Below are 19,179 nucleotides of genomic sequence, written 5' to 3'. Positions count from 1 at the left end.
TTCAAGCATTCACACTAACTAGAAAGTGCATTTTCTGAAGAAACTGCAGTGTGAATGCTTGAATCTGAATGTATGCACTGAAATGAATTAATTGCTGAATTTTGAGTTAAAAATATTGAATGAGATTAAAAAAAACCAAAAAAAAAAAACGAATTTAACCTGAAAACAAAGGTGCTGAACTGCTAAAAGCTGAAGGTTACACAGAAGAAGGAGTTGGAAAAAAACTGAAAATGTTTTAATTGTAAATTAGAAAACCCTAAGAAATGAGAAAAGAACATTTAGAGTCAGAAAACATCTGAAAGAATATTAAAAGGTCATATTCTTTGAATCACTGAATGACTAAAATGTGATCCCTCCACTTGGACCCACACAGTTTAAAAAGTTTACATCTCTGAGCTTTGAAAGACAAGATGTTGGAAAAAGAACAACGATGGCGACGTTTTGAGGGTAAAATGATGGCTGTAACACTGTGGACACAGCAGCAGTTGAAAGAGAAGTGCTTAAGATGAATCTTGGTACAGTGGCAGGCAGAGCTCGTTAAGCAGGCAGGTGTGAGCCTGGTTGCTATAGTGACCGCACCCAATGGCTCCATACACACGGACACAGACATGCACGTCACTTTTGCTGCTTAAAATGAACAGAAAAGTCAGGCCGAAACAAATCGTTCCCAAATGAAAAGTAAAAGTCGTATTGACAAAATTCTTTCACCGTGAGCGACAGCAGCTTCTAGTCTACCAAATTCTCAGTTTTCATGTCTGTGGAGTTTATTATATGGACGTGGTGACAGTGGAAAGACACCATGCTCTTCTGATTTTCAAACGAACCTTCTGAGCCATTTTAACATTAGAGTCTATGGAAGAGTTGGAGGGAGGAGGCTGTGCATTGGTGACATTTATGAAAGAACCGTAACACCTAGTACAATAGTAAACACATTGGATGAAAGAGGACAGCGATGGCTACGTTTTGAGGGTAAAATCATACCTGTAGAGCAAACGCTGTGGACACAGCAGCAGTTTTAAAAAAGATTTTAAGATTAATTTTTTTGCTCCTCTCACTCTAGCAGTTGAGCTGCCTCACTCTAGCCCCAACATTCCGTCCCATACACACCCATTATAAACTCTGAAACGGGTGAAAAAACATCATGAAACTTAAACTGGAACTGAAGAAAAAGTATAATAGATATTGAAAAGATAAATACAAGTTGAATAGTTGAATGTCTTGTCTTCGTTTTAAAGTTTGAATGGTGGCTCTATGTCAATGTATGTGGAAGTAGTAAGAGTTTAAAAATGAGTAAGTTGAATGAGGATTTGAAGGGTCTCCCCATTGAAATACATTATAAATTTTTGTTGAATAAAGTTGAATAAAATTAAAAATATAAATGTTAAAAATATGAAAAATAGAAGCAGTGTTGTCCAAAAGAATAGGAATCTAACGGTGTTTGAATGGTTTTTCTAAGTTGAACGGTTTTGAAGGAGTAGGCTTTCAAAAAACGTACGGAAAAATAATAAAATATAACTAGAAAAATTTGCATTTCCTGCGAAAATGCAGTGTGGATGCCTTAACGGCTGAAGATATCTGCTGAAAAAAGCTGAAAAAGTTGAAACAAAAAAAAAAAAAAAAAATGCCCTGAGCAGGATTCGAACCTGGCCCTCCTGATCAAAGGGCAGCTATTTAGCTCACTGAGCCAAACACTTTCTCACAAAGAAAAGGTGGAGAGATTGACAATTGTGCTAGCAGAATTTGGGCAAAAAAAAAGGGGTGAAAATTCTGCTGAAAAGAGTTCCATCAGCAGAATTTCTGCTGAAAAGAGGTGAATGAGCAGAATTCTGCTGAAAAGAGTTTTTTTCTGAAAACAGCAGAAAAAACTGAAAATTTTTGCGAAAAGAGTTGAATGAGCAGAATTCTGCTGAAAAGAGGTTTTTGCTGAAAAAGAGCTGATAAAGTTTGGATTTGTGCTGAAAAGGGGTTAAAAAAACTGAAAATTTTGCTGAAAAGGGGTGAATAAAATGAAATTTGTGTTGAAAAGAGTTTTAAAAAAGTTTAACTGTTAAGTGAAAGAAATGTTGCCATAAGCTGGATTTGAACCCAGGCCTCCCAGTCTGAGAACAGATGCTTATCTCACTGAGGTAAAGCACAGCTCAGCCCATCATGCAAAATCAGTGACCACATTGATAATGTGTTCCATTCATTTCAATGGTCAAAAGTCATAACACACATCAGCAGAAATAGCAGAATTTTTTAAAGTTTAAACATAGCATTTCTGCTAAAACTTAGTATTTATACTAAATAATATTTTTTTCCTGCCAAATCATAGCATTTGTGCTGGAACACAGAAAGTTCCACCAAATCATACAATTTGTACTAAAACATTATTTATGATTTAGCAGAAACATTGGGACTTGGTAGAAATACTATGATTTACATGAAATACTTTGACTTAGCAGAAGTACTACAATATAGGAAAAAAGTACTAAAGCATAGCAGAAATTCTATCATTGAGCAGAATTACTAGGATTTAGAAGAAATACTAAGATTTGGCACAAACACTGATGTGGCTCAAGAACCTTTATTGTGCAGTTATACTATGATTTGGAAGAAATACTATGTTTTAGCACAAATACTATGATTTGGCTCAAATACTATAACTATCCTCGGTCAGAAGGAGAGGCTGACATCCAGGGATTAGATTACCACAGGTGGAGTTTATTGCGGTCAGATGGATGGTACAGGGAGGTATGGCATACAGTAGGAGGATGTGGAGAGGTGATATGGTGTGGTTTCTATGATTAAGAACAGGGTATGCATTACAACATGCATACAGATTAAAGATTAAGAAAACTGGTAACAAATTCCTCCACTACAAATCAGTCTGATGCCACTTTTTACAGGGTTCCCGTTTACTAAGGCACTACCCAAAAGGCGCCACAAGAGGGCACTCCAACACAAGAGATGACCTATTTACACTGATGCACTTAGTAAACAGCCCCTACTTAGCCACTACATAATACAGTGATATTACAGTATACAAATTCACACGAATACTATGATTTGGCAGAAATACTATGACTGAGTAGTAATACTATAACATAACAGATTTCCTAAAAAAAACTATTAAATTGCAGTAATTCTATGACTTGGCAGAGATACTACGTTTTAGCACAAATACTATAACAACGCAGAAATACTATGACTTAGTAGTAATACTATAACATAACAGTTCAATGTTCTTGCACAAATACCACAATATGGCAGAAATACTATGTTTTAGCACAAATACTGTGATTTGGTATAAATACTATGATTTGGCACACATACTATATTCCGCAGATACACTATAACATAACAGATATGCTACAACTTAGTAGTAATACTATAACATAACAGAATTATTATTTGGGCACAAATACCACGATTTGGCAAAAATACTATGATTGGGTACAAATACTATGATTTGGCAATAATACTGCATTTTAACACAACTACTGAGATTTAATTGAAATACTATGATTTAGAAGAAATACTATTACTCCATACAAATACGATACTTTGGGACAAATACTATGTTTTGGTTCCAATACTATGATGTGCAACAAATACTATGATTTGGCACAAGTACTATGATTTAGTACAAATACTATGATTTGGCAGAAATACTATGACTTAGTAGTAATACTATAACATAACAGATTTCCTAAAAAAAAACTATGAAATTGCATTAATTCTATGACTTGGCAGAGATACTATGTTTTAGCACAAATACTATAACAACGCAGAAATACTATGACTTAGTAGTAATACTATAACATAACAGTTCAATGTTCTTGCACAAATACCACAATATGGCAGAAATACTATGTTTTAGCAAAAATACTGTGATTTGGTGTAAATACTACGATTTGGCACACATATTATATTCCGCAGATACACTATAACATAACAGATATTCTACGACTTAGTAGTAATACTATAACATAACAGAATTATTAATTGGGCACAAATACCACGATTTGGCAAAAATACTATGATTGGGTACAAATACTATGATTTGGCAATAATACTGCATTTTAACACAACTAATGAGATTTGATTGAAATACTATGATTTAGAAGAAATACTATTACTCCATACAAATATGATGCTTTGGGACAAATACTATGTTTTGGTTCCAATACTATGATGTTCAACAAATACTATGATTTGGCACAAGTACTATGATTTAGTACAAATACTATGATTTGGCAGAAATACTATGCCTTAGTAGTAATACTATGACATAAAAGATATACTATGGTTTTGCAGACATACTATGATTTTGCACAAATACTGAGATTTGGCACAAATGCTATGATTTAGCAGAAATACTATGATTGGGTACAAATACTATGATTTGGCAATAATACTGCGTTTTAACAACAACTACTGAGATTTGATTGAAATACTATGATTTAGAAGAAATACTATGACTCCATACAAATACGATGCTTTGGCACAAATACTGTGATTTGGCAGAAATACTATGACTTAGTAGTAATACTATAACATAACAGATTTCCTAAAAAAAACTATGAAATTGCAGTAATTCTATGACTTGGCAGAGATACTACGTTTTAGTACAAATACTATAACAATGCAGAAATACTATGACTTAGTAGTAATACTATAACATAACAGTTCAATGTTCTTGCACAAATACCACAATATGGCAGAAATACTATGTTTTACCACAAATACTGTGATTTGGTATAAATACTGCGATTTGGTACACATACTATGCCTTAGTAGTAATACTATAACATAAGAGATATACTATGGTTTTGCACAAATACCATGATTTGGCACAAATGCTATGATTTAGCAGAAATACTATGATTGGGTATAAATACTATGATTGGGCAGAAGTACCATGTTTCAGTACAAATACCATGATTTGGCAGGAATACTCTGGTTTAGCAGAAATACTCTGATTTAGCAGAAGTACTATCTTTTGGTAGAAATTCCTGCTAAAAGGTACTATTTCTGCGTTTTATCAGAAATACTGTAATTTGGCATAAATACTATAATTTGGGATAAATACTATGATTTGGCACATATAATATATTCAGCACATATATTATAAAATAACAGAAATATTTGGCCCCAAAACCATGATTTTGCACAAATACCATGATTTTGCAAAAATACTATGAATTGGCAGAAATACTATGATTTAGCAGAAATACTATGATTTGGCAAAAGTACTTAGATGTAGTAGAAGTACTTTGCTTTAGCAGAAATACTATGATTGAGGAGTAATACCTAAACATAGGAGAAATACTGATACACAGACACACATACACAGAGAGTAAAGGGAACAGGAGCTGTGGAGAGTCTGGGCTTGGTATATGTAGGTCAGTTAAATTAGCTGCACCTGCTGTAGTCAGCCCTTACACACACAGAGACAGAGAGAGGTGTGAGTTTTCTTCAGTGTATTTCTGACATTCAGGATTCCCCTCGAACAAATGGCCATAATTCCCTAACCGTAGAGGCTAGAACGGTCATTCAGACATCGTTTTGTTCAGAAGAGATGGGGGAATCTTCAGGTCTTCATAATTCAGAGATAAAATATAAATTATTAAAGATATATGACTTGTAATACACTGTAACTGTGTAGAGGCGAAGCAAAAACTGCCTTACTTGCTCTCAAACAACCTTTGGTAACTCTAAATCTATATGGAGCATCAAAATCATTCTTTCACCGTAAGAAACAGCAGGCTTTGGTGAACAGTCATGGAAATTTTCAGGGCTCTGTGGAAATCCATCAAAAAGATATGACGAGAGAAAAAAGTGGTTCATTTCCAGAGATTGAAATCTGATGAAATCTGAGCGAGGGACAAATTTCCACCCCTCAATCAAGTCTAACTCATCTCAGAACGGTAATAGGTGAGAAAATAATTCTTGAATTGTGAGCATCAGGAGTGTCTGAAGATATATCGGGACAAGCCTCATGTCTTAACTTCGCTTCGTTAAGGAGATATGACAATTTGAAAATGCCTCTCATTAGAGAAATCCAGCGGTGATTTTGAACAAACTCTCCATTGAGTTTATATGGAGAGTTTTCTGACTTTGTGTTACTCTGAGGAGATTTGCAAAAAATCTATAAGTCCCACAACAATGATAGTGACATTTTCTGAAAGCCAGCAAAAATACCTACGTTTTGATGTATAATGTGTGGGGCTTGAGTGGAAATTGAGCGAGTAGCAAGTAGTTGTTTGGACATGAAGAGAAAATTCAAACAGTTTCACTGTCCCCTCTGAGTTAATTGCATAGCAACCATAGCAACACATGTATTTTCTGAAAAATCACAATTTTGCAACTGAAAACTCAAAGAGGGATAAGATTAAAACGGTAGAAGATCTGAAAAAGCTGAATCATACAGGAATAGCCAAATCATTTGAGAACATTTTAAAGTTTGAATGAAGTTTCTAGGTGAAAGTATGAGGCAGTAGTTAAGTTTCAAAGACAAGAAAGTTTTAGCAGAATTGTGGAAGTTTCCCATTCATTTCAATGGGACAAATTAAAGGAAAAAAGTGTAATATTTTAAAAAGTATAATAGTAATAAACACCAAAAGTCATAGCCGGCATTAGCAGAAAGAGCAGAACAGTTTAGAGTTTGAACGGTGAAAATAGCACAAAAATTGTGGAAGTAGATCCACGGCAAAAAGTGTACGGAAACACCCGGAATAATAAAGAATAAAGAGAAACAGGAACTCAATAGTGTGGATGCCTATTAAGGCATCCACACAACTAGAAAGTGCATTTTCTGAAGAAACTGCAGTGTGAATGCTTGAATCTGAATGTATGGACTGAAATGAATTAATTGCTGAATTTTGAGTTAAAAATATTGAATGAGATTTAAAAAAAACAACAAAAAAAAAACGAATTTAACCTGAAAACAAAGGTGCTGAACTGCTAAAAGCTGAAGGTTACACAGAAGAAGAAGTTGGAAAAAAGCTGAAAATGTTTTAATTGTAAATTAGAAAAACCTAAGAAATGAGAAAAGAACATTTAGAGTCAGAAAACATCTGAAAGAATATTAAAAGGTCATATTCTTTGAATCACTGAATGACTAAAATGTGATCCCTCCACTTGGATCCACACAGTTTAAAAAGTTGACATCTCTGAGCTTTGAAAGACAAGATGTTGGAAAGAGAACAACGATGGCGACGTTTTGAGGGTAAAATGATGGCTGTAACACTGTGGAGACAGCAGCAGTTGAAAGAGAAGTGTTTCAGATGAATCTTGGCAGAGTGAGAGAGAGAGCTCGTTAAGCAGGCAGGTGTGAGCCTGGTTGCTATAGTGACCGCACCCAATGGCTCCATACACACGGACACAGACATGCACCTCACTTTTGCTGCTTAAAATGAACAGAAAAGTCAGGCCGAAACAAATCGTTCCCATATGAAAAGTACAAGTCGTATTGACGAAATTCTTTCACCGTGAGCGACAGCAATGTCTAGTCTACTGAATTCTCAGTTTTCATGCCTGTGGAGTTTATTATATGGACGTGGTGACAGTGGAAAGACACCATGCTCTTCTGATTTTCAAAAGAACCTTCTGAGCCATTTTAACATTAGAGTCTATGGAAGAGTTGGAGGGAGGAGGCTGTGCATTGGTGACATTTATGAAAGAACCATAACACCTAGGACAATAGTAAACACATTGGATGAAAGAGGACAGCGATGGCTACGTTTTGAGGGTAAAATGGTGGCTGTAGAGCAAACGCTGTGGACACAGCAGCAATTTTAAAAAATATTTTAAGATTAATTTTTTTGCTCCTCTCACTCTAGCAGTTGAGCTCTCTCACTCTAGCCCCAACATTCCGTCCCATACACACCCATTATAAACTCTGAAACGGGTGAAAAAACATCATGAAACTTAAACTGGAACTGAAGAAAAAGTATAATAGATATTGAAAAGATAAATACAAGTTGAATAGTTGAATGTCTTGTCTTCGTTTTAAAGTTTGAATGGTGGCTCTATGTCAATGTATGTGGAAGTAGTAAGAGTTTAAAAATGAGTAAGTTGAATGAGGATTTGAAGGGTCTCCCCATTGAAATACATTATAAATTTTTGTTGAATAAAGTTGAATAAAATTAAAAATATAAATGTTAAAAATATGAAAAATAGAAGCAGTGTTGTCCAAAAGAATAGGAATCTAACGGTGTTTGAATGGTTTTTCTAAGTTGAACGGTTTTGAAGGAGTAGGATTACAAAAAACGTACGGAATAGATAAAATATAATAATAATAACTAGAAAGTGCATTTTCTGAAGAAACTGCAGTGTGAATGCTTGAATCTGAATGTATGCACTGAAATGAATTAATTGCTGAATTTTGAGTTAAAAATATTGAATGAGATTAAAAAAAAACAAAAAAAAAAAAACGAATTTAACCTGAAAACAAAGGTGCTGAACTGCTAAAAGCTGAAGGTTACACAGAAGAAGGAGTTGGAAAAAAACTGAAAATGTTTTAAATGTAAATTAGAAAACCCTAAGAAATGAGAAAAGAACATTTAGAGTCAGAAAACATCTGAAAGAATATTAAAAGGTCATATTCTTTGAATCACTGAATGACTCAAATGTGATCCCTCCACTTTGATCCACACAGTTTAAAAAGTTTAAATGCCTGAGCTTTGAAAGATACGGTGTTGGAAAGAGAACAATAATGGCGACAATTTGAGGGTAAAATGATGGCTGTAACACTGTGGACACAGCAGCAGTTGAAAGAGAAGTGCTTAAGATGAATCTTGGTACAGTGGCAGGCAGAGCTCGTTAAGCAGGCAGGTGTGAGCCTGGTTGCTATAGTGACCGCACCCAATGGCTCCATACACACGTACACAGACATGCACCTCACTTTTGCTGCTTAAAATGAACAGAAAAGTCAGGCCAAAACAAATCGTTCCCAAATGAAAAGTAAAAGTCGTATTGACGAAATTCTTTCACCGTGAGCGACAGCAATGTCTAGTCTACCTAATTCTCAGTTTTCATGCCTGTGGAGCTTATTATATGGACGTGGTGACAGTGGAAAGACACCATGCTCTTCTGATTTTCAAACGAACCTTCTGAGCCATTTTAACATTAGAGTCTATGGAAGAGTTGGAGGGAGGAGGCTGTGCATTGGTGACATTTATGAAAGAACCATAACACCTAGGACAATAGTAAACACATTGGATGAAAGAGGACAGCGATGGCTACGTTTTGAGGGTAAAATCATACCTGTAGAGCAAACGCTGCAGACACAGCAGCAGTTTTAAAAAAGATTTTAAGATTAATTTTTTTGCTCCTCTCACTCTAGCAGTTGAGCTGCCTCACTCTAGCCCCAACATTCCGTCCCATACACACCCATTATAAACTCTGAAACGGGTGAAAAAACATCATGAAACTTAAACTGGAACTGAAGAAAAAGTATAATAGATATTGAAAAGATAAATACAAGTTGAATAGTTGAATGTCTTGTCTTCGTTTTAAAGTTTGAATGGTGGCTCTATGTCAATGTATGTGGAAGTAGTAAGAGTTTAAAAATGAGTAAGTTGAATGAGGATTTGAAGGGTCTCCCCATTGGAATACATTATAAATTTTTGTTGAATAAAGTTGAATAAAATTAAAAATATAAATGTTAAAAATATGAAAAATAGAAGCAGTGTTGTCCAAAAGAATAGGAATCTAACGGTGTTTGAATGGTTTTTCTAAGTTGAACGGTTTTGAAGGAGTAGGATTACAAAAAACGTACGGAATACAGAATAAAATATAATAACTAGAAAGTGCATTTTCTGAAGAAACTGCAGTGTGAATGCTTGAATCTGAATGTATGCACTGAAATGAATTAATTGCTGAATTTTGAGTTAAAAATATTGAATGAGATTAAAAAAAAACAAAAAAAACCCCAAATTTAACCTGAAAACAAAGGTGCTGAACTGCTAAAAGCTGAAGGTTACACAGAAGAAGGAGTTGGAAAAAAACTGAAAATGTTTTAAATGTAAATTAGAAAACCCTAAGAAATGAGAAAAGAACATTTAGGGTCAGAAAACATCTGAATGAATATTAAAAGGTCATATTCTTTGAATCACTGAATGACTCAAATGTGATCCCTCCACTTTGATCCACACAGTTTAAAAAGTTTAAATGCCTGAGCTTTGAAAGACACGGTGTTGGAAAGAGAACAATAATGGCGACAATTTGAGGGTAAAATGATGGCTGTAACACTGTGGACACAGCAGCAGTTGAAAGAGAAGTGCTTAAGATGAATCTTGGCACAGTGGCAGGCAGAGCTCGTTAAGCAGGCAGGTGTGAGCCTGGTTGCTATAGTGACTGCACCCAAGGGCTCCATACACACGTACACAGACATGCACCTCACTTTTGCTGCTTAAAATGAACAGAAAAGTCAGGCCCAAACAAATTCTTCCCAAATGAAAAGTACATGTCGTATTGACAAAATTCTTTCACCGTGAGCGACAGCCATGTCTAGTCTACCTAATTCTCAGTTTTCATGCCTGTGGAGTTTATTATATGGACGTGGTGACAGTGGAAAGACACCATGCTCTTCTGATTTTCAAACGAACCTTCTGAGCCATTTTAACATTAGAGTCTATGGAAGAGTTGGAGGGAGGAGGCTGTGACATTTATGAAAGAACCATAACACCTAGGACAATAGTAAACACATTGGATGAAAGAGGACAGCCATGGCTACGTTTTGAGGGTAAAATCATACCTGTAGAGCAAACGCTGTGGACACAGCAGCAGTTTTAAAAAAGATTTTAAGATTAATTTTTTTGCTCCTCTCACTCTAGCAGTTGAGCTGCCTCACTCTAGCCCCAACATTCCGTCCCATACACACCCATTATAAACTCTGAAACGGGTGAAAAAACATCATGAAACTTAAACTGGAACTGAAGAAAAAGTATAATAGATATTGAAAAGATAAATACAAGTTGAATAGTTGAATGTCTTGTCTTCGTTTTAAAGTTTGAATGGTGGCTCTATGTCAATGTATGTGGAAGTAGTAAGAGTTTAAAAATGAGTAAGTTGAATGAGGATTTGAAGGGTCTCCCCATTGAAATACATTATAAATTTTTGTTGAATAAAGTTGAATAAAATTAAAAATATAAATGTTAAAAATATGAAAAATAGAAGCAGTGTTGTTCAAAAGAATAGGAATCTAACGGTGTTTGAATGGTTTTTCTAAGTTGAACGGTTTTGAAGTTATAGGATTACAAAAAACGTACGGAATACAGAATAAAATATAATAATAATAATAATAATAATAATAATAAAGATTCGAATAACAATACTGTGAATGCTTTTCAAGCATTCACACTAATAATAAAGATTAGAATAACAATACTGTGAATGCTTTTCAAGCATTCACACTAACTAGAAAGTGCATTTTCTGAAGAAACTGCAGTGTGAATGCTTGAATCTGAATGTATGCACTGAAATGAATTAATTGCTGAATATTAAGCTAAAAATGTTGAATTAGCTGGAAAATAAAGAATTTTTAACCTGAAAACAAAAGTGCTGAACTTTTGAAAGCTGATGTTCACACAGAAGAAGTTGGAAAATAACTGAAAATGTTTAAAATTTTAATTAGAAAAAGATGAGTAATGACAAAAAGAAAATGTAGTCAGCAAACCTCTGAATGAATAACAAAAGTTCATATTCTTCTAATCACTTAAAGAGTGGAATTATGTTTTATAAATCTCTAATTCATAAAAAAAATAATAAAAATAAATGTAAAAACAAATTTGTTAAATTGAACTGAAAAGATGAACAAACATTCTGGAGAAAATACAAACTTTCATATACAGCATAATGTTTTTCAGACATATACACATATGTATATCATGTTTAATAGTACCGGTATTATATACATCATAATCAAATAAAAACATTAGTCCTTTTTGTGAACATGGATAAATAAGTATCAATAGTTTACAGCATTGTTCAGCCATGCCGCTAAATGCTTTTTTACACAGTGTTTTAACCTGGGCTCAGACACAAAGTCCCAAATTTAGTTAGTCCCTGACTTTGAGTTGTGCTTATGACTAATTATTATACACAAGTCTTTATCTATCTGAACTCTAAGGACACAAATATGAAAAAACCTATACTTACCAGCTGATACCCCACACTACACACTAGGTGTGCCATGTGACCTGAAACTTTGGTACAAACTCATCATAATCATTCTGTTAACACTGTTTTTTAACACTGTTTGTGTTGCTGTTCAGCAGTTTAAAATGTTTTAGATTGGATTACATGGAATGAATTTGAATTTTCTTGGGGGGTTTTGTGTGTGTTTTGTTCTTAGCAGATTTTTTCTTCCATACTGTTGAATTCCAGTTACCACATTTCTGGTCATATGACATCCCGAGTGCCCACTTAAAAAAATCCCTACAGTTAATTCAACATTAAAACAAAATAAAAATATGTTAAATAAATAAAGGTTTGCTCTGTGATGAAATACTAAATAAGCATACATTGTACAGAGCACTAACAATGAAAACAATCCTTTAGCCTGTTGATCAGAGAGAGGCAGTCATTGTATCCATTTAAAACCTGTAATCACAGAGCACAATGTTACTGTGAAACTATGAAGTCCCATATGATCCTCATAATGTCCAGTGACTTCAGAGTGGATCCTCCCTGTCATCCGGCCAGAGTTTGATGTGTGGCAAGCAGCACAGAAGCAGGATAGCTGAGAACTTTAAAAGAAGAGCAGAAAACAGCAACATATGTAGTTGTAAATGTAAATATCAGTGATACTTGTCTTGTCAAAGGGAATAAAATAATGAAAATGTTAACTTACACACTCATTTAGGGAGGATCTTGACACTGCACAGAGGAGGCACAGTCAGTCTGACAATGATGGTGATCTCCAGGGATGTTTTCCTGCAGCAACATTCCTGCCAACTGGCCGTATGATCCAGAGTAGTTGGTTTGTAGTGAACAGAAAGGTGTATATGTTAGGTAGTGTGCACTCAGAGCTGGTCCTAAGAAACAAACACATCCTGTAATAAACTGAATACCTGTAGTAGTGCTGCTGCAAATATAAAGCCCTTCTATCATGAGTGGTTTCAAAGAAGGTGTTTTGGAGGCTCAGTCACAGAAACGGTGCAGTCTGTTCAGTCCTGAGTGTCTCAGCTCTGAAGGGGATGGATCACAGAGGGAAACACCTGAGTACAGACATTACAATACACTCTAACACTCCTAAGGTCAAGTGAAAACACAATTTAAACAGTTTACAAAGAATGAACACATGTTTTCATGGAAATTATGTCATTAACCCTTTTTGTTGTGAGTAAATCTCACCGACTGCTTGTGGGACAAGCTAGAAGGAGGACTTATCACAGAATGTCTCCTGTGCTCCAGATGTGAAGTCTCACGCTCTGATCGTACGGTGATGAAGATGGTGATGATGAAGCCTCTCTGTTCTGTGGCATTACAGTTTCTGGCTGCTATGTGCCTCACACTGTTGGATCTTACATGTGAAGATTGGAGAAGACACAGGAGGACTGTGTCGCTTGGCGTTTTTCAGCAGCAAGCCAAGAGTGAAAAACAGGTAGAGAGAAAATTTAGCAGAGAGAACAGACAGAGCAGGAGAGACACGGCTTTAAATCAAACCGCAAAAGGATTGTTGGTTTGGCAAAATTTCTCACAAACCACAGAGTGAAATACAGATGGAAAGAAGGCAGAGACAATAGGTGGAGCAGGACAGAGGATAGAGGGGTTGGGGGGTTGGGATGTGAGAGAGAAGACTGGAGATCTGGTCCTTGTTCTTCTTCTTCTACACACTCTGAACAAAAAACAAGAAAAAAAAATAATTTTATTAAAATTATATCACATGGTAATTGTATGAACTAAATGTGACTATTGCAAAAGGACAAAACAAATATTCAAGCTAAACTGTTGTCGGCTGCCATGTGCAAAAAGTTGCATAATTGGGCACTTTTTAAAAGAATAAATATTTAATTAAATTCAGCAATAATATTTTTAAATACAAATATGATTGAGTGAATCATTAATTAATCACATGTAGTGTGACTACAAAAATGTACGAAAAAAATATTTTAGCCCAATTGTTAAGCTGCACTTATGTGTATTTATTATAAAATTGTGTTTAAAAGGTCTAGCACAAAGTTTGAACCCATCACTTTACAGCTTATATTAGTCATATTATTTTTTTATTTTGGTCTACTTCTCTTACAGTATGTGCACACCTACCAGGCAAAGCACAGTGTCAGTCAGGTTCCTGAAAGAAACGAGAAATAATACGTTAGTTGTCTGTACAGTGTTATCAGACTAACAGAAATACAAAGCCCACACGACATGATACACTGAACTTCTAGTCAGCAGGGTAATTATAGAGTAATATAGCACACCAACTGATACAGCAGTCATTTTACAATTCAAACTAGTTAACTGAAGTATTGCCACTTATGTAAGGCTACTGTTAGACTGTTACTAGCCTTAGCATTGCTGCTAGCGCTAGCATTCCGGCTAGCATTAGCACTTCAGTTAGTGTTAGCAATGCAGCTAGCATTAGCATTGCAGCTAGCGTTAGCATTGCAGCTAGCGTTAGCATTGCAGCTAGCGTTAGCATTGCAGCTAGCGTTAGCATTGCAGCTAGCGCTAGCAATGCTGCTAGCGCTAGCGCTAGCACTCTTACTGTTAAAACTGAGCCACAATGGCAATAATAAAGCTAATTTCTTACTTTGGTCTCACTGACCGGCAATAAATATCACAGGAATATTATTTTTGTCAGTTAACAACTGCTAAGGCTAGTGTTAGCACTATAGCTAGCGTTAGCATTGTTGCTAGCATTAGCATTGAAGCTAGCGTTAGCACTGCTGCTAACAGCAAAACGTAATAAACGTATATAAATGATAGCGAAGGTTATTCTTTTTTCTTTCTTTCTTCTTTGAATTGTTTTTAACTCTGTTGGACTTGATATGTGAGTTTAAATGTCAAACATGTATTTTTTCCATCATAAAAATAAAACACTGCAGTACTGAGTGTACTGTACTTACCACAGCAGAGAGCAAAGCGGAATGACGACAGTTGGTCCAGTGATAGGTTAAAAACAGATGAGGCGTTCAGGTGGTGCTTGGAAATTTGACCATCAGTTTGAACAGCAATAATGAGCATATACATGTCTGTGTGTTGGTCTCTGTGTGTGACAGACATAGAGAGATAGAGGGAAAAAATACACTATACTAGTGTACAAATTGGTCCTTTTTGCCCAAGTATAAGCGAATGAGTGACATACAGAAAAACAGGGCAACTGGCATTAAATGAGCAAATAAAAAGTATTAAATCTTGAACTGTTTTGTGGGTTTTATTTTAAGACTACTTTGAGTGTATTCGTGGGGAGATAAACTATACAGACTATAAACAAAGACATTAAATGAGATTAGATTAGTTAAACGTTAGTTAAAAGGTGGGAAAATTAACTAAAGACCGATAGATGCTGAGAGCTTTAATTATCCAGTCAGAAAGGATGATTTTGAAGTCATCAACTGACTCCAACTGCCCAGATCTGAAAAACCTTTGTGCCAATCACAATGCTCTACTTAGTTGGCATATACTAACTACTGAAAAACTATTAATCTGTGGCAAAACCCTGTCAAATCTGTCTTATTGTACTATTGAAAAAGTTAATCTTACTACAATCTAACATTTTTAGGTTTAACCTTGGCAGAGTGAGAGAGAGCTCGTTAAGCAGGCAGGTGTGAGCCTGGTTGCTATAGTGACTGCACCCAATGGCTCCATACACACGACACAGACATGCACCTCACTTTTGCTGCTTAAAATGAACAGAAAAGTCAGGCCGAAACAAATTTTTCCCATATGAAAAGTACAAGTCGTATTGACGAAATTCTTTCACCGTGAGCGACAGCAGCTTCTAGTCTACTGAATTCTCAGTTTTCATGCCTGTGGAGTTTATTATATGGACGTGGTGACAGTGTAAAGACACCATGCTCTTCTGATTTTCAAACGAACCTTCTGAGCCATTTTAACATTAGAGTCTATGGAAGAGTTGGAGGGAGGAGGCTGTGCATTGGTGACATTTATGAAAGAACCATAACACCTAGTACAATAGTAAACACATTGGATGAAAGAGGACAGCCATGGCTACGTTTTGAGGGTAAAATCATACCTGTAGAGCAAACGCTGCGGACACAGCAGCAGTTTTAAAAAAGATTTTAAGATTAATTTTTTTGCTCCTCTCACTCTAGCAGTTGAGCTGTCTCACTCTAGCCCCAACATTCCGTCCCATACACACCCATTATAAACTCTGAAACGGGTGAAAAAACATCATGAAACTTAAACTGGAACTGAAGAAAAAGTATAATAGATATTGAAAAGATAAATACAAGTTGAATAGTTGAATGTCTTGTCTTCGTTTTAAAGTTTGAATGGTGGCTCTATGTCAATGTATGTGGAAGTAGTAAGAGTTTAAAAATGAGTAAGTTGAATGAGAATTTGAAGGGTCTCCCCATTGAAATACATGGGAAATTTTTGTTGAATAAAGTTGAATAAAATTAAAAATATAAATGTTAAAAATGAGAAAAATAGAAGCAGTCATGTCCAAAATAATAGGAATCTAACGATGTTTGAATGGTTTTTCTAAGTTGAACGGTTTTGAAGGAGTAGGCTTTCAAAAAACGTACGGAAGAATAAAATAGAACTAGAAAGTGCATTTTCTGAAGAAACTGCAGTGTGAATGCTTGAATCTGAATGTATGCATTGAAATGAATTAATTGCTGAATTTTGAGTTAAAAATATTGAATGAGATAAAAAAAAAAAAAAACAAAAAAAAATGAATTTAACCTGAAAACAAAGGTGCTGAACTGCTAAAAGCTGGACGTTACACAGAAGAAGAAGTTGGAAAAAAGCTGAAAATGTTTTAATTGCAAATTAGAAAAACCTAAGAAATGAGAAAAGAACATTTAGAGTCAGAAAACATCTGAAAGAATATTAAAAGGTCATATTCTTTGAATCACTGAATGACTAAAATGTGATCCCTCCACTTGGATCCACACAGTTTAAAAAGTTTAAATGTCTGAGCTTTGAAAGACAAGATGTTGGAAAGAGAACAACGATGGCGACGTTTTGAGGGTAAAATGATGGCTTTAACACTGTGGACACAGCAGCAGTTGAAAGAGAAGTGCTTAAGATGAATCTTGGCAGAGTGGCAGGCAGAGCTCGTTAAGCAGGCAGGTGTGAGCCTGGTTGCTATAGTGACCGCACCCAATGGCTCCATACACACGTACACAGACATGCGCCTCACTTTTGCTGCTTAAAATGAACAGAAAAGTCAGGCCGAAACAAATCGTTCCCAAATGAAAAGTAAAAGTCGTATTGACGAAATTCTTTCACCGTGAGCGACAGCAATGTCTAGTCTACCTAATTCTCAGTTTTCATGCCTGTGGAGCTTATTATATGGACGTGGTGACAGTGTAAAGACACCATGCTCTTCTGATTTTCAAACGAACCTTCTGAGCAAGTTTAACATTAGAGTCTATGGAAGAGTTGGAGGGAGGAGGCTGTGCATTGGTGGCATTTATGAAAAAACCATAACACCTAGTACAATAGTAAACACATTGGATGAAAGAGGACAGCGATGGCTACATTTTGAGGGTAAAATCATACCTGTAGAGCAAACGCTGCGGACACAGCAGCAGTTTTAAAAAAGATTTTAAGATAAATTTTTTTGCTCCTCTCACTCTAGCAGTTGAGCTGTCTCACTCTAGCCCCAACATTCCGTCCCATACACACCCATTATAAACTCTGAAACGGGTGAAAAAACATCATGAAACTTAAACTGGAACTGAAGAAAAAGTATAATAGATATTGAAAAGATAAATACAAGTTGAATAGTTGAATGTCTTGTCTTCGTTTTAAAGTTTGAATGGAGGCTCTATGTGAACGTATGTGGAAGTAGTAAGAGTTTAAAGAGGAGGAAGTTGAATGAGAATTTGAAGGGTCTCTCCATTGAAATACATTATAAATTTTTGTTAAATAAAGTTGAATAAAATTAAAAATATAAATGTTAAAAATGAGAAAAGTAGAAGCATTCATGTCCAAAAGAATAGGAATCTAACGGTGTTTGAATGGTTTTTCTAAGTTGAGCGGTTTTGAAGGAGTGAGATGCCAAAAAACGTACGGAATATATAATAATAATAATAATAATAATAATAATAAAGATTCGAATAACAATACTGTGAATGCTTTTCAAGCATTCACACTAATAAAGATTAGAAGAACAATACTGTGAATGCTTTTCAAGCATTCACACTAATAACTAGAAAGTGCATTTTCTGAAGAAACTGCAGTGTGAATGCTTGAATCTGAATGTATGCACTGAAATGAATTAATTGCTGAATTTTGAGTTAAAAATATTGAATGATATTAAAAAAAAAACAAAAAAAAAAAAACGAATTTAACCTGAAAACAAAGGTGCTGAACTGCTAAAAGCTGAAGGTTACACAGAAGAAGAAGTTGGAAAAAAGCTGAAAATGTTTTAATTGTAAATTAGAAAAACCTAAGAAATGAGAAAAGAACATTTAGAGTCAGAAAACATCTGAAAGAATATTAAAAGGTCATATTCTTTGAATCACTGAATGACTAAAATGTGATCCCTCCACTTTGATCCACACAGTTTAAAAAGTTTACATCTCTGAGCTTTGAAAGACAAGATGTTGGAAAGAGAACAACGATGGCGACGTTTTGAGGGTAAAATGATGGCTGTAACACTGTGGAGACAGCAGCAGTTGAAAGAGAAGTGTTTCAGATGAATCTTGGCAGAGTGAGAGAGAGAGCTCGTTAAGCAGGCAGGTGTGAGCCTGGTTGCTATAGTGACCGCACCCAATGGCTCCATACACACGTACACAGACATGCGCCTCACTTTTGCTGCTTAAAATGAACAGAAAAGTCAGGCCGAAACAAATCGTTCCCAAATGAAAAGTAAAAGTCGTATTGACGAAATTCTTTCACCGTGAGCGACAGCAATGTCTAGTCTACCTAATTCTCAGTTTTCATGCCTGTGGAGCTTATTATATGGACGTGGTGACAGTGGAAAGACACCATGCTCTTCTGATTTTCAAACGAACCTTCTGAGCAAGTTTAACATTAGAGTCTATG

General features: G+C 35.4%; 2 long non-coding RNA genes across 2 annotated transcripts; both read right to left on the bottom strand.

The window, feature by feature from the left end:
- Positions 1–11,598: 11,598 nt before the first annotated feature.
- Positions 11,599–13,145, bottom strand: LOC143416605 (uncharacterized). The gene is made up of 3 exons (XR_013096991.1): positions 13,062–13,145; positions 12,842–12,945; positions 11,599–12,737 (listed from the first exon to the last, which is right to left on the bottom strand). It is a non-coding gene; the product is annotated as an uncharacterized LOC143416605 (long non-coding RNA).
- Position 13,146: 1 nt separating this feature from the next.
- Positions 13,147–15,461, bottom strand: LOC143416604 (uncharacterized). The gene is made up of 3 exons (XR_013096990.1): positions 14,257–15,461; positions 13,345–13,828; positions 13,147–13,178 (listed from the first exon to the last, which is right to left on the bottom strand). It is a non-coding gene; the product is annotated as an uncharacterized LOC143416604 (long non-coding RNA).
- Between the last annotated feature and the right edge of the window lie 3,718 nt (positions 15,462–19,179).

Source organism: Maylandia zebra, linkage group LG3 (assembly GCF_041146795.1).
Source record: "Maylandia zebra isolate NMK-2024a linkage group LG3, Mzebra_GT3a, whole genome shotgun sequence".
Classification (NCBI taxonomy): Eukaryota; Metazoa; Chordata; class Actinopteri; order Cichliformes; family Cichlidae; genus Maylandia; species Maylandia zebra.
This window is presented reverse-complemented; position numbering and strand designations above follow the sequence as displayed.